The sequence below is a fragment of the Orycteropus afer genome, unplaced genomic scaffold, assembly GCF_000298275.1.
Source record: "Orycteropus afer afer isolate SDZICR_OR568_19922 unplaced genomic scaffold, OryAfe1.0 scaffold00009, whole genome shotgun sequence".
Lineage (NCBI taxonomy): Eukaryota > Metazoa > Chordata > Mammalia > Tubulidentata > Orycteropodidae > Orycteropus > Orycteropus afer.
The window spans coordinates 23,123,935-23,138,564 of NW_006921596.1; positions in this window are offsets into that span (position 1 = coordinate 23,123,935).

Consider the following 14,630-nt stretch of genomic DNA (forward strand, 5'->3'; position numbering starts at 1 on the left):
CTTCCTTCCGAGGAGTGGCTGGTGGGTTTGAACCGCCAGCCTTCTGGTTAGCAGTCAAGTGCTTTAGCCACTATGCTACCAGAGCTCCCAGAATTGAGAGTAGACATGTGTAACTCATGAAGATGTGACCTTTGAACCAAATGAGGACACCAGTAACAATCTAGATTGTAAATTACGGTAAAATGGAAGCCCTCATGTATATTTCTTTCTCTACCATTGTGATTTACCTTGTGCCCTGCCCCCAGGGGAGCATGCACATTGTATCAGTTACTATTATTTGATGCAAAAACCTCTGTTCTCTACTCAGCAGCAGAATGCATAGTCAAATAAAATATGGAATTCTGCTACCAGGGAAGTACAAATTAGACCACAGTATGTCGTTGGTGGTAAGGTGATGTCCAATTGTTTCCAACTAATAGCAGCCCTATAAGGCAGAGTAAAATTGCCCCATAGGGTTTTCTAGTTTGTAATCTCTGCAGTGCTAGGAGCCCGGGTTGCACCGTGGTTAAATGTTTGGCTGCTAACTGAAAGGTCAGCGATTCAAACCACTAACCACTCTTCAGAAGAAAGATATGGCAGTCTGCTTCTTTGAAAATTACAGCCTTGGAAACCCTATAGCACAGTTTTGCTCTGTCCTGTAGGGTCACTATGAGTCAGAATTGCCTCCACGGCACTCAGCAGAAGCAGTTTGCCAGTTCTTTTCTTTCCTAGGGCTCTGAGGAATTCGAAATTCCAACCTTCGGTTAGTAGCTGCATGCTTAGCCATTGCCCCACCATGGGCTGAAATGATTATAAGGAAAAAGATGGAAACTATAAAACATTTAGGAGGATGTGAAACAATGAGAACTCTCATACCTGCTGGTGTGAGGGTAAATTGGTCCAACCAATTTGAAACATAGTTTGGCAGCTGAGGGCTCCATGAGTGGCTAAACAGTTAATGTACTTGACTGCTAACCAGGGGTTAGAGGTTTGAATCCACTCAGAGATGCTTCAGAAGAAAAGTCTGGAGATCTACTGAAAAATCAACCACTGAAAACCCTACAGAGCACAGTTGTGGTTGAACACACAGGGATGTAGTCAGTAGGAATTGACTCTATGGCAACTGGTTTTTATTTATTTATTTATTTTTTGCTCTAGTTTTGAAGTTAACTTCCTTGATCAATACATGAAAATAAGGTTTTTTTTTGTAATATTTATTGAAAAAATGGTGAAAAACATGAACACGTCACTAACTATCCCATCACTATCTTACTGTTTTTGTTTTTTTTTTTTAATTTTTATTGTGCTCTGGGTGGAAGTTTACAGAGAAATTCATTGTCCATATAGCAGTTCACATACACTTTGTCTCATGACATTGATTGCAATTTCCCACGTTGCAACAGCTCTCTTCCCACTCCCCCCCATAGTTACATCTTCTCTGTGTCCTTCCCTCCATGCACTCCTGCCATCCATGCTGTCTCCCTGTGCATATACAGCCCTTCTATCCTCCCATGATTCATCTCTCCAAGGATTGTATCTACCTAATGTAAATGTTCAGCTCATATGCCTGTCTTTTGTTTGTCTGGAAGCCACAGGAGTGGGTTCAATTCCAGACCTGAAGGGCAGCTAGGGGCCATAATCTCAGGGGCTTCACCAGGCTCTATTAGACCAGCAAACCTGGTCACTTTTTGTTGTTGTTGTTGTTTAATGTTTTGAGTTTTGTTCCACATTATTCTCCTACTCTACCCAGGATCTCCTACATAGCTCCTCCTCCGAGTGGTTGACAGCATAGCCAGGCGCCATGTAGTTCTGGTCTCATAGTTGTATAGACTAAGGGTCGCATGGTGTACCAGTCACTTGGACTAGTTTCTCTGGATGAGGAGAGACCCATCATTGCATCTAGATGGCTGCTTGCAAGCTTCTAAGATCCCAGTCACTGCTCACCAAAGTACGATATGGAACACTGTTTTTGTGTAGTATGTTACTTCAGTTCAGCTTCCTGTCCCCTGTGACCATGGTCCTGAGCCCACTGTTCTCTCCCTGCAGGTAGCTGGCTGTGGCCAAGAAGTGACTATAACCTTGTCTTTTTACAAATACCCTTGTAGAAACATTGTCTGCCAACCCTATACATTGTTGTGGGCACACTATCCCTTGCATAGACATACCTGATCATTCAGCCTGCCCACCCATCTATCCACCCGTAGATCACTGCCGTCACTGACCACAGAGTACTGTATGTGCAGAAGGATTCATCTTTGTTTTCTGTACCTCCTGTGCACCTCTCTCTGTCTTCCTTCCTCAGCACCACCGTGTTAATCACTCACATTTGGTACATTGCCCTTCCCTTCACCTAAATCAGTATTTGTCTCTACCTGTCTAGCAGTATAAGTGGTTTTAAAGCTGAACATATGTATGCCCTCAAAGCAAAACCAAACTTTCTGCCATCAAGTTTATTCTGACTTATAGTGACCTCCACTGGGTTTATGAGGTGGTAAATCTTTATGGAAGTATGTTGCCCCATCTTCCTTCTGTGGAGTGGCTGGTAGGTTAGAACCATCAGCATTCTGGTTAGCAGTCACATGACTTAATCACGGTGCCACCAGGGCTCCTTATGCATACCCTAAGACCTAACAATTTCATTCCTTCCCAATAGAAATATGTATTTCTCCAAAATACAGAATCTTCAAAGTAGCACTATGTATAAAAGCCAAAAAATGGGAAATTATCCAAATAGCCATTAACAGGGGGATGTATAAATATATATTAGTATGTTTCTGTAATAAAATGCTAAACAATGATGAAAAGAATAATAATGGTATAAAAAAATACCATGAAAAAAATTGCATAGGCATAATGTTAAATTAAAGAAACTTAGGTACAAAAGAATACGTCCTCTACAATACCATTTATCTATGTTGCTGGAAGTAAGATAATAATTACCCCTGGGCACAAAAATGAACAAGGGAGAACCCTGTTTCTTGATCTGGGTGTCAGCTACATGAGTGTGTTCAGTTTATGAAAAATTTTCAAGCCCGATGCTGTTGATGTGTGCATGTGTCTGCAATGTATGTTATATCTCAATAAAAATGCATATCATAACCTAATGTACAAACCAGTCTCAGAAAGACCACTCAGACCCAGAGGCACAAAACCCAAAGAAGCCAAGGGCATACCCTGAGATACTCCAAGGAGATAAGTCTTGAGAAAAGCAGAATCTGCCTGGTGTTGTTGCCTTCCAGAGCTGAGAGATAAGGTTCATAGTCGTAATTAGGAACTTCTCCTTGTCTTTCTCTTGGGTTAAGGAGCCCTGTCCATGGGAATGGAACAGGTATACCTAATCATAAATTTTAGCATCACCTGGATTAGCCCTGTATTTGCCTACTGGGGGTGGGCAGACTTTTGGAGTATTCTGAAACTCTGTTCTCCACTTATGCATAAGTGATTAAATTCTTTCTTCTCTCTTCTCTTAGTATGATTGAAATTGACTGTGCTCCGGGCATGAGTCCACTTTTTTGGGTAACACGTATTTGAGCATGCCATATATCAGGATAGACATGCATCTATATAGGGATGTGTGTGTGTGTTTCCTTTTAAAATGTCCCAATGACTTATTACCACGCTCAGTGTAAAATACAAACTCCTAACTATTGGGCAATAAAATTTAAAATGGGAAGATCCCTCATATTGATCTCTGCTTGACACCTATGCTGTGCTCTTTGCTCACAATAGGCCTCTTGCCAATCCTTAGAAATGTTAACTCTTTGCCATTTTCATATTTTCTGATCTCTTTGCGGAGAATGCTAAAATGTAAGAATTTTGAATGGCTGGTTTCCCCACTTCCTTGCCACTCTACACAAAACAAATTACCTTTTCCATTTCTCTCTATCCCTTAAAAAAAAAAAAAAAGCCATTGAGTTGATTCCAATTCATAGCAACCCCTAAATGGGTTTCAGAGGCTATAAATCGTTATGGAAGTAGTTTGCCTTCCTCAGAGATGCTGGTGGGTTTGAACCACCAACCTTCTGGTTAACAGTTAAATGCCTTATGTACTGAGCCACCAGAGCTCCTTCTCTATCCCTTAAATTGCCTCATGTTTCTTCATAGTATCTTTCAGTATGGTTTCTATTTATATATTTATTATTTCTTCCTTTCACCATCAGAATGTGTTTTCCATGAAGTCAGGAGCCTCAGCTGTCTTGTCAACTTCATCCTCATTGCCTAAAGGGTGATTGGTGTGGAATGAGTATTCAATTAACATTGAATGAAGGGGATGAGAGAAGGCTCCATGGTTACCTTGGACCCGTTAGTAAAGGGTGTGATTTCTAAGCTCCTGCTTCTGGATATTTGCTCTCCAAATGAAGATCCTAAAATTCTGCCCTGATTTTTCATTGCCTGTAGGACACGAAACTTTCACTTAATTTGTTATTTAATATGCCAGTGTTAGTGATTGAATGCAAATATTTAATTTTGCTCTCCAGTTTAGTTTTACTTCAGACGGAAAGGAAATAGCAGCTTTTTAAGGGAGTATAAAATGGCCCTTTTACCACCCCCTCTCCCATTAGATACTGTTTATAATATTTCTCAAAGTTTTTGCTTTTATTTTGTTGAAAGTAAGACAAGGATTCTTACCTTGTTAACAGATATTGAACTGAGATTTTATCTTATCCAAACTGAAATTTCAGTAACTTGAAATAATTAAGCACACATTTTAAAGGTATCCTGCTAACAATAGTTCTTTAATACATGGGCCTGCAAATTTCCAACAGGCATGTCTTGAGAATGTAATTAAAGTGATATTTATGGGGAAAAGTGACTTTTCCAATAAAATTTTTCTGTTTTCTGTTGGCCATATGCTCCCACAGCTAGGTGACTTCAGAAAATTGAAGATGGCACAATCTTTGTATAACTAATACCAGGGATATGGGAGCAAGGTAAGAAATTTTCCTTTTCAAGGATGTCATTGGCCACAGTTCCTCCCTCTTGCTTTGCAGAAGCATAGGGTCCCTCCTGCCACAGATTGTGGGAGCTAAGGGAGAAATGTGGTTTGGAGAAAAGAGGTGCTGAGTCTGGCACAGCTCCGCACCATCTGCTCATTCCTGGAATCCACAGATGTTCCTTACCAAAGAAATGTATAAGTTAGGGTTTAACATGCTTGGTGGGTACTCAGAGTCCCACCCAGTGGAGCATCTCTGCAGGTAGGCTATGGCAAGATGACAGGGAGGGTAGTACCCCTGCCAGACCCAATGTGGGGGAGAGTTTGAAAAGAAAGGAGTCTCCTGCTTCCTTGAACAGCCAACTTTGCCAAAGAGCACATCTGAGTGACTTTTGCTAAGAAGCAAATTGCACACCATGGAGAGAGTAAAGTATGGTGGGTTGAGTATTGGACAGTGAGTCCAAGAGATTTGGCCACTGTTCTTGGCCCCATCACGGATTCCCTTTGTGACCTTGAGGAGGTCATAGATCATCTCTGTGCCTTTGCTTTTCTTTTTCCAAAAACAACCAGCTTTTCTTACTCTTCAAAATTCCCAGAAGGATTTTTTTCTCTGTAGTCAATTTGACATTTGAATGCGTAAACTGTTTCTGAACGTCTTGGTGTTCTATTGATAATCCTATGTGTCATCATAAGAAATACATTGATAATAAATTGCTTCATAATTTTGTTAACACTGGTATTATCGATACGCTATCTGTTCAAAATACTTTTTTAAAAAATAAATATAGCAAATGCTCTGTCCTACTATGATAGTACTCAATGCTGGCTGGGATCTTTTGTGCCTTAACCATAAAATTATAGGTATACTAAAACCTTCATATATTTCATGTATTATTTCATTATAAATAGATTCTTTTATTGGTTACTCTTTGTCAATTATTAGTGTTTAAGAAAATGGCATAAGAATAAAGAAAGGAAAGAAATAGCCAGGACTGACAATTGGTTATATATAGATCCTGTATGAAAATACTTACTGGGAGACAGAAAACTCTGACCTCTCTTGGCTATTCAGTTTAGATTTTCCTATATGTACATGCCAGCACTCTGGTTATTGATATCACCAGGTTATGAGATTTAAAGAGAGGCCAGCACTTGTAAAACATAATAATGACTTACCTAGAGATGTGAGGAATGAAAATGAGGCTTCTAGAAGAAGCCCTTACTATATCACATCATATCGAGCGGACTGTGCCATGGATTAACATCAACTGGTGGAAAAGGAGCACGAGAAAGGACATAACCTTGATTGTGATTCCTACCCGGATCAGTTCCTGACTGATATGGTAGTTAGTTCTTACAGGAAGGAACAAAGCATAGTGCAGCAACATGAGCTGTCCTAGCAGACAGCATAGCGTCAGTGCAAGAGCATGTATTTTGGAATAAACTGAATTGAAATCCTGGCCTTGCCACTCGGTTGCTATGTCACATTGGCAATTTAACTAACTAATCTCTGTACTTTCTCATTTGTAAAAGGGAATGCATAGTATCCTAGCTCTATAAAACTTTTAATGGGGATTCAATGAGATAATGAATGAAAAGTTCTCGATATTAAAAAATAACAACAAACAGTTGCCACTGAGTCTGACTTGTGGTGACTCCCTCCATGTGTATCAGAGTAGAACTTTGTTCCATAGAGTTATCATAATCCAGCTGATTTTTCAGAAGTCAATCACCAGGCCTTTCGGCACCTCTGAGTGGGCTCAAACCTCCCACCTGTCATCAGGTTAACCATTTGTACCACCCAGAGACAGCATAAACCAAACTCACTGCCATCAAGTCAAATCCTACTCACAGCAACCCCTGCTTGGGTTTCCACGGCGGTATCTCTACAGAAGTAGAATGCCCAGTCTTCCTTCAGTGCTATATAAAGATTAGTTGGCTATGTCCTATTCAAACAAAGGAGTAGAACCCAACTCTCCTGACTAATAGTACAGACCTATTGTTCATACTCATCCAAAAATAATTTTAAAAATACAATTGAACATTTTACTTTAAAAAAAATGACTTTTACTCATAGCTTCTGATATATGAAAATATGCCTTTTGATAAATACATAATTTAAAAATAGATAATAATATATTTAAAATACATAGTTTTAATGCAAACTCTTTTTAAAGTTTTAGAAAGGGGAATACCAGAACATACAGTCTGTGGACTGAAAGCCCTCAGAATGGAAGAATACAATTTTAGATACATAGCAGCAATTGAAATGGAGACCTTCTGGTGAAGTGGTTAAAGCACTCGACTGCTAACCAAAAGGTCGGCTATTGGAATCTGTCAGTCTCTCTGCAAGAGAAAGATGGGGCAGTCTGCTACCATAAAGATTTATAGCCTTGGAAACCCGATAGGCAGTTTTCTCTGTCCTGTTGGCTCACTATGAGTTGGAATTGTCTCAACAGTAAAGGGTGGTTATAGCAATTAAAAGAGGCTAATTAATAGTATTAATTGGTCTTCCTTGTACTTGTTTGGATATTATCCTATCTTTGATGGCATTGTACTTGAGGATAGATCTTGAAATATTATTTTAGACAATGAACACAATAACATTCAGTTATTCAGTTTGTCATTCTCATTGTAACAGACCACATGATCGTCTGATTCAAAATAGCCAGAACCAGTCCATTTCAGCTCACTAATCCCTAGGATGTAGATGTTTATGCATTCTAATTCCTTTTTCACAACTTCCAATGCATACTTAGTATCTTCCATTTTCCACTTATTAATGGATGTTTGCATCTCTTTCTTCTTGTTTTGTCATACCTCATCAGGAAGCAGAAGTATGAAAGCTGTACTCTATCCACATCATTAAGGTCAGCTCTAATTTGAGGAAACAGCTCTTCCCCAGTCATATTTTGAGTACCTTCCAACTTGAGAGCTCATCTTCCAGCACTGCATCAGACAATATTTCAGGAATTTCATAAAGTTTTCCAGTAATATATCAGACAGTGTTTCACTGCTATTCAGTAGGTTTTCATTGCCTGCAGCTGTCAGCAGCATATGGCCCCATCCAGTCTGTCTTAGTCTGGAAGCTCGACTAAAACCTGTCCACCATGGATGATCCTGCAAATATTTGAAATACCAGGGGCGTAATCTCTAGCCACATAGCAACACTGCAAGCCACCACAGCATGACAAACTGTATCCATACACCTTGCGAGAAGACCAGTTAATACTATTATTATTCAAATGCATGCACCAATCACCAAAGCCAAAGATTAGGAAATTGAAGATTTTTACCAATGTCTGCAGTCTGAAATTGACCAAACATGCAATCAAGATGTATTGATTATTACTGGTGATTGGAATGCAAAAGTTGGAAACAAAGGAGAATCATCAGTAGTTGGAAAATATGGCCATGGTGATAGAAATAATGTCAGAGATAGCATATAGTTGTGCAAAATTAATGACTTATTCATTGCAAATATCTTTTTTCAACAACATGAACACCAGATATACATATGGACTTTGCCAAATGGAATACACAAGAATCAGATCGACTACATCTGTGGAAGGTGGTGATGGAGAAGCTCAGTATCTTCAGCCAAAACAAAGCCAGGAGCTAACTATGAAATCAGACCATCAATTGTTCATATGCAAGTTCAAGTTAAAGTTGAAGACAAATAAAACAATAGATAAGAGCCAAAATAGGAGCTTGACTAAATCCCACCTGAATTTAAAGACCATCTGAAGAATAGATTTGAAGCAAGTAACACCAGTGACTGAAAACCAGATGAGTTGTGGGATGACATCAAGAGCATCACACATGAAGAAAGCAAAAGGTCATTAAAAAGATAGGAAAGAAGAAAAGACCAAAATGGATGTCAGAAGAGACTTTGAAACATGCTCTTGAACAGAGTAGCTAAGCAAATGGAAGAAATAACAAGACAAAGGAGCTGAACAGAAAATTTCAAAGAGTGACTTGAGAAGACAAACTCAATTATTATAATGAAATATGCAAAGACCTAGACTTAGAAAACTGAAAGGAAAGAACACGCTCGGCATTTCTGAAACTGAAAGAACTGAGGAAGAAAATCAAGAGGTGCAATACTGAAGGTGCTTTGGTGGCTTAGTGGACAAGGCATTTGGCTGGCTAACCAGAAGGTCAGTGGTTCAAACCAACTGCCGCTCCATGGAAGGAAGATGGGGTGACTTAATACCTTGGAAACCCAAGGAGTTGGAATGGACTTGAGGCAGTGAGTTTATGGGTGAAATATTGAATATGCAGGAAGCATCAAAAGAAGATGGAAGGAATACACAAAGTCACTGTACAAAAAAAGAATTTGTCCATGTTTAGCTATTTCAGGAGTGACATATGATCAAGAACTAATGGTTTTGAAGGAAGAAGTCAAAGGTGCACTGAAGGCACTTGTAAAAAAGCAAGGCTCCAGGAATTGATGGAATATGCAGTGAGATGTTTCACCAAATGGATTCAGCCCTTGAGGCACTTATTCATCTATGCCAAGTAATTTGGAAGACACCTACCTAGCCAACTGACTGGAAGAGATCCATATTTGTGTCCATTCTAAAGAAAGGTGATCCAGCAGAATGTGGAAATTATTAAATAATGTCATTAATGTCACACACAGGTAAATTTCACTGAAGATAATTCAAAGACGAGGAACTTCCATCTGGAAGCTGGATTCAGAAGAACACATGGAACGAGGGATATCACTGCTGATGTCAGATGGATCTTAGCTGAAAATAAAGAATACCAGAAAGTTTACTTGTGTTTTATTGACTATGCAAAGGCACTCAACTATATGAATCATAACAAATTATGGATAACATTACAAAGAACAGGAATTCCAAAACACTTAGCTGTGCTCATGAGGAACCCATACATAGACCAGGAAATGGTCATTTGAACAGAACAAGGGGATACTGCAAGGATTAAAATCAGGAACAATGTGTGTCAGTGTAGTGTCTTTTCACCATACTTGTTCAAACTATGCTCAGCAAATAATGAGAAGTTGGATTATATGAAGAAGAACATGGGATCAGGATTGGAGAAAGATTCCTTAATAACCTGCAATATGCAGATGACACAACTTTGCTTGCTGAAAGTGAAGATGACTTGAAGCACTTATTGATGAGGATTAAAGGCTACAGTCTGCAGTATGGATTACACCTCAACATAAAGAAAACAAAAATACTCACAACTGGACAGAAAAACAGCATCACGATAAACGGAGAAAAGATTGAAGTTGTCAAAGATTTCATTTTACTTGGATCCAAAAATCAATGCCCAGTGAAGCAGCAGTCATGAAATCATACATCATAGTACACTGTGCAAATCTGCTGTGTAAGACCTCTTTAGACTGTTGAAGAAGATGCCACTTTAAAGACTAAGGTGCACCTAACACAAGTCATGGTATTTTCAATCACCTCATATGCATGTGAAAGCTAGACAAGGAACAAAGAAGACTGAATTGAGGTGTTAGTTAAGAATACTGAAAATACTGGACTTCCAGAAGAACAAACAGATCTCTCCTGGAGGAAGTCTGTTCTGGAAATATGCCTTGGAAATGAGAATGGCTAGATTCGTCTCACCTTCTTTGGTCATGTTGTCAGAAGGGACCATTCCCTGGAGCAGAATGTCATGCTTGGTAAAGTGAAGGGTCAGCGAAAAAGGGGAAGACCCTCAACAAGATGGATTGACACAGTGGCTTTAATTATGGACTCAAGCATGGCCAGGATTGTGAGGATGGCACACAACTGCATAGTGTTTTATTCTGTTGTACATAGGGTCGTTATGAGTTAGCGCCAACTTGATGGCGCCTAACACTACCAACAACAACTAATTGGCATATAAATTCAAAAGATAAAGGTATTGCTTTTATTATTAATGAGAAAACATGGTTGTGCAGTGGTTAGACACTACTGGAACTGAAATTGGCAGTTTGAAGCCACAAGCCTTTCCAGGGAAGAAAGATTAAGCTATATGTTTCCGTAAATATTTATAACCTTGCAATCCCTTTGGGGCAGTTCTACTCTTTCCTATAAGGTCTCTGTGAGTTGGAATTCAACTGGACAGTAATGAACATTAACACTAAAATACAGTTATTGCTTTTATTATTATACTATTTAAAAAAAAATATTGTGATTTGGGTGAAAGTTTACAGAGCAAATTCCTTTTCCACACAGCAGCTCACATACACTTTGTCTCATGACATTGACTGTAATTTCCCACAATGCAACAGCTCCCCTCTCATTTCCTCCCCATAGTTACCTCTTCCCTGTGTCCTTCCTTCCCATGCACTTCTGCCCCCGAGCTGTCTCCCTGTGCATACACAGCCCTTCTATTCTCCCGTGATTGTTCTCTCCAAGAAGTGTATCTGCCTTCTGTAAATGTTCAGCTCGTATGCCTGTCTTTTGTTTGGCTGGAAGCCACAGGAGTGGGTTGAATTCCAGACCTGAGGAGTAGATAGGGGCCATAGTCTTGGCGGTTCCACCAGGCTCTATCAGACCAGCAAACCTGGTCCCTATTTATTTATTTTTTTTATTTTAATGATTTTGACTTTTGTTCCACATTGTTCTCCCACTCTATCCAGGATCTCCTACATAGATCCCCCTCTGAGTGGTTGACAGTGGTAGCTCGGCGCCATCTAGTTCTGGTCTCTAGTCATACAGGCTGAGAATCACATGGGGTACTGGGTACTTGGACTAATTATTTCCATGCATCTTTGGTTTTCTTCATTCTTTGCTCTGGACAAGGAAAGACTCATTATTGCATCTAGATGGCTGTTTGCAAGCTTTTAAGATCCCAGTTGCTACTTGCCAAAGTAGGAGGTGGAACAATGTTTCTGTGTAGAATGTTAAGCCCCTTGAGCTTGATGTCCCCTGCGACCATTGTCCCGAGCCCACAGGTCCAACTACTTGCTTCCTCTGGGCAGCTGGCTGTGGCCAAGAAGTAACTACAATTTTGTCCCTTTACAAATACATTTGTAGAAATATTGTCTGCCAGCCTTATACATGGTCATGGGCACACTCCTCTCTCCATGGACATATGTAATAGTTAAGCCTGTCCACCCATTTATCCACTCATAAATTAATGTTTGCCTTTACTGATAAAGGGTTCATCTTTGTTGTGTGTACCTCCCATACATCCCTTTATGTCTTCCTCTTCCTCAGTGCCACTGTGTTGATCACTCACATTTGGTACATTGTCCTTCTCTTTACCCAAATCAGTACTTGTCCCTACCTATCTAACATTGTTTCCTCCTGTCCCCTCCCCCTCTCCACCCCTAGTAACCAACAAAGAAAATTTCCTCCCACAGATAAACCTTTCCTTGACTTTTTTATAATAACGGACTAATACAATATTTGTCCTGTGATTGACTTATTTCATTCAGCATGATTTTCTCCAAGTTCATCCACATTGTACAGTGTTTTGCAGATTCTATGTTATTCTTTAGGTTTGCATAGTATTCCATTGTGTGTATGTACCATAGTTTGGTTATCCATTCTTCTGTTGATGGGCACCTAGGTTGTTTCCAACTTTTTGCTATTGTAAATAGTACTGTGATGAACGTGTATCTGTGTGCATGTATCTTTTCTTGCCCTGGCTCTCACTGCTTTAGGATATAAACCTAGTAATGGAATGGCTGGGTCAAATGATATTTTTAAGGAATCACCATACTTCTTTCTATGGTGGTTGTATCATTTTACAGTCCCACCAGCAGTATATGAGAGTCCCAATCTCTCCATATCCTTGCCAGCATTTGTTATTTTCTGTCTTGTTGAACTTTGCTACTAGTGCTGGGGCACAATGGTATCTCACTGTTGTTTTGATTTGAATCTCTCTAATGGCTAATGATTGTGAGCATTTCTTCATGTGCTTGTTGGCCCTGAATATCCTCTTTGGTGAAGTGTCTATTCATGTCTTCTGCCCATTTTTAAATTGGATTATTTGTCTTTTTGTTGTTGAGGTGCTGGAGTTTTCTATAAATTTTAGAGATAAGTCCCTTGTCAGATATGTCATTGCCAAATATTTTTTTCCCAATCTGTGGGATCTCTTTTGACTCTTTTGGAGAAGTCTTTGAAAGCACATAAAAATTTAATTTTTACAAGGTCCCATTCATCTAGTTTTTCTTCAGCTATTCATGCATTTTGGGTTATGCTTGATAGTCTATTTATGCCATATATTAACTAAAAGAAACAAACTGCCGTCAAGTTGGATCCAACTCATTGTGATGCCTCCTTGGGTTTCTGAGGTGGTAACTCTATGGAAGCAAATTGCCTAATCTTCCTTCCAGGGAGTGGCTGGTGGATTTGAACCACCAGCCTTCTGGTTAGTAGGCAAATGCCTTAAGCACTACAAACTTGCCCCTACTTTTTCTTTCAGGACCTTTATAGTTTTAGGTTTCACATTTAAGTCTTTGATCCATCTGAAATTAGTTTTTGTGTATGGTGTGAGGTGTACAGATCTTGTTTCATTTTTCTGCAAATGGATATCCAGTTTTCCCAGCACCACTTGTCAAACAGTCTCTTCCCCATTTAATGGATTGTGGGCCTTTGTTAAAGACCAGCTGACCATAGGTCGATGGATCTATTTCTGGGTTCTCAATTGTATTCCATCGGTCTTTGTGTCTGTTTTAGTTCATATTTTATCAACAGTAGGCAGTTTTGACTATTGTGGCCGTATAGTAGGTTTTGAGATGTGTGAGTGTGAAACTTCCTACTTTGTTGTTCAATATTGTTTTGCTTATTCAAAGTCTCTTTCCTTTCCATATAAAGTTAGTGATTTTTTTTTTTTTTTTTCCATATCCTTAAAGAATGTTGATGGGATCTGGATTGGGATTGCATTGAATATATAGATTGCTTTGGGTACTATTGACATTTTCACAATGTTCAATCTTCCTATCCATGAGCATATGTTCTTCCATTTATGTAGATCGCTTATGGTTTCTTGAAGTAGACTTTTGTAGTTTTCTGTTTTTGTTTTTTTTTTTGTAGTGCAAATGGAATTGATTTACTTATTTCTTCTTCAGCAATCTCTTTGCTGGTGTAGAGGAATCCAGTTGATTCTTGGATGTTGATCTTGTATACTGCCACTATGATAAATCTCTGTTAGTTCCTGTAGTTTTTTTGACTAAGTCTCTTGGGTTTTCTGTGAATAGAATCATATCATCAGCAAACAAACATAGTTTTACTTCTTCCTTACCAATTTGGATGCTTTTGATTATTACCCTTTCTTGCCTTACTGCCTTGGCAGGACTTCCAATACAAAGTTGAATAGAAGTGGTGATAGAGGGCATTCTTGTCTGGTTCCTGTTCATAAGAGGAATGGTTTCAGTCTCTTTGCATTGAGAATAATGTTGGCTGTTGGTTTTGCATGTATGCCCTTTATTATGTTGAGGAATGTCCCTTCTATTCCTATTTTTCTTAGACTTTTTATCAGGAATGGGTGTTGGACTTATTAAATGTCTTTTCTGCATTGATTGGTATGATCTTGTGGTTCTTTTTGTTTCTTTCATTTCTGTGATGGATGATGTTGATTGTTTTTGTAATGTTGAACCATCCTTGCATATGTGATATGAACCCCAATTGGTCATAATGAATGATTTTCTTCATGTGTTGTTGGAGCCTCTTGGCTAGGATTTTGTTGAAGATTTTTGCATCTGTATTCATGAGGGGTATTGGTCTATAGTTTTCCTTTT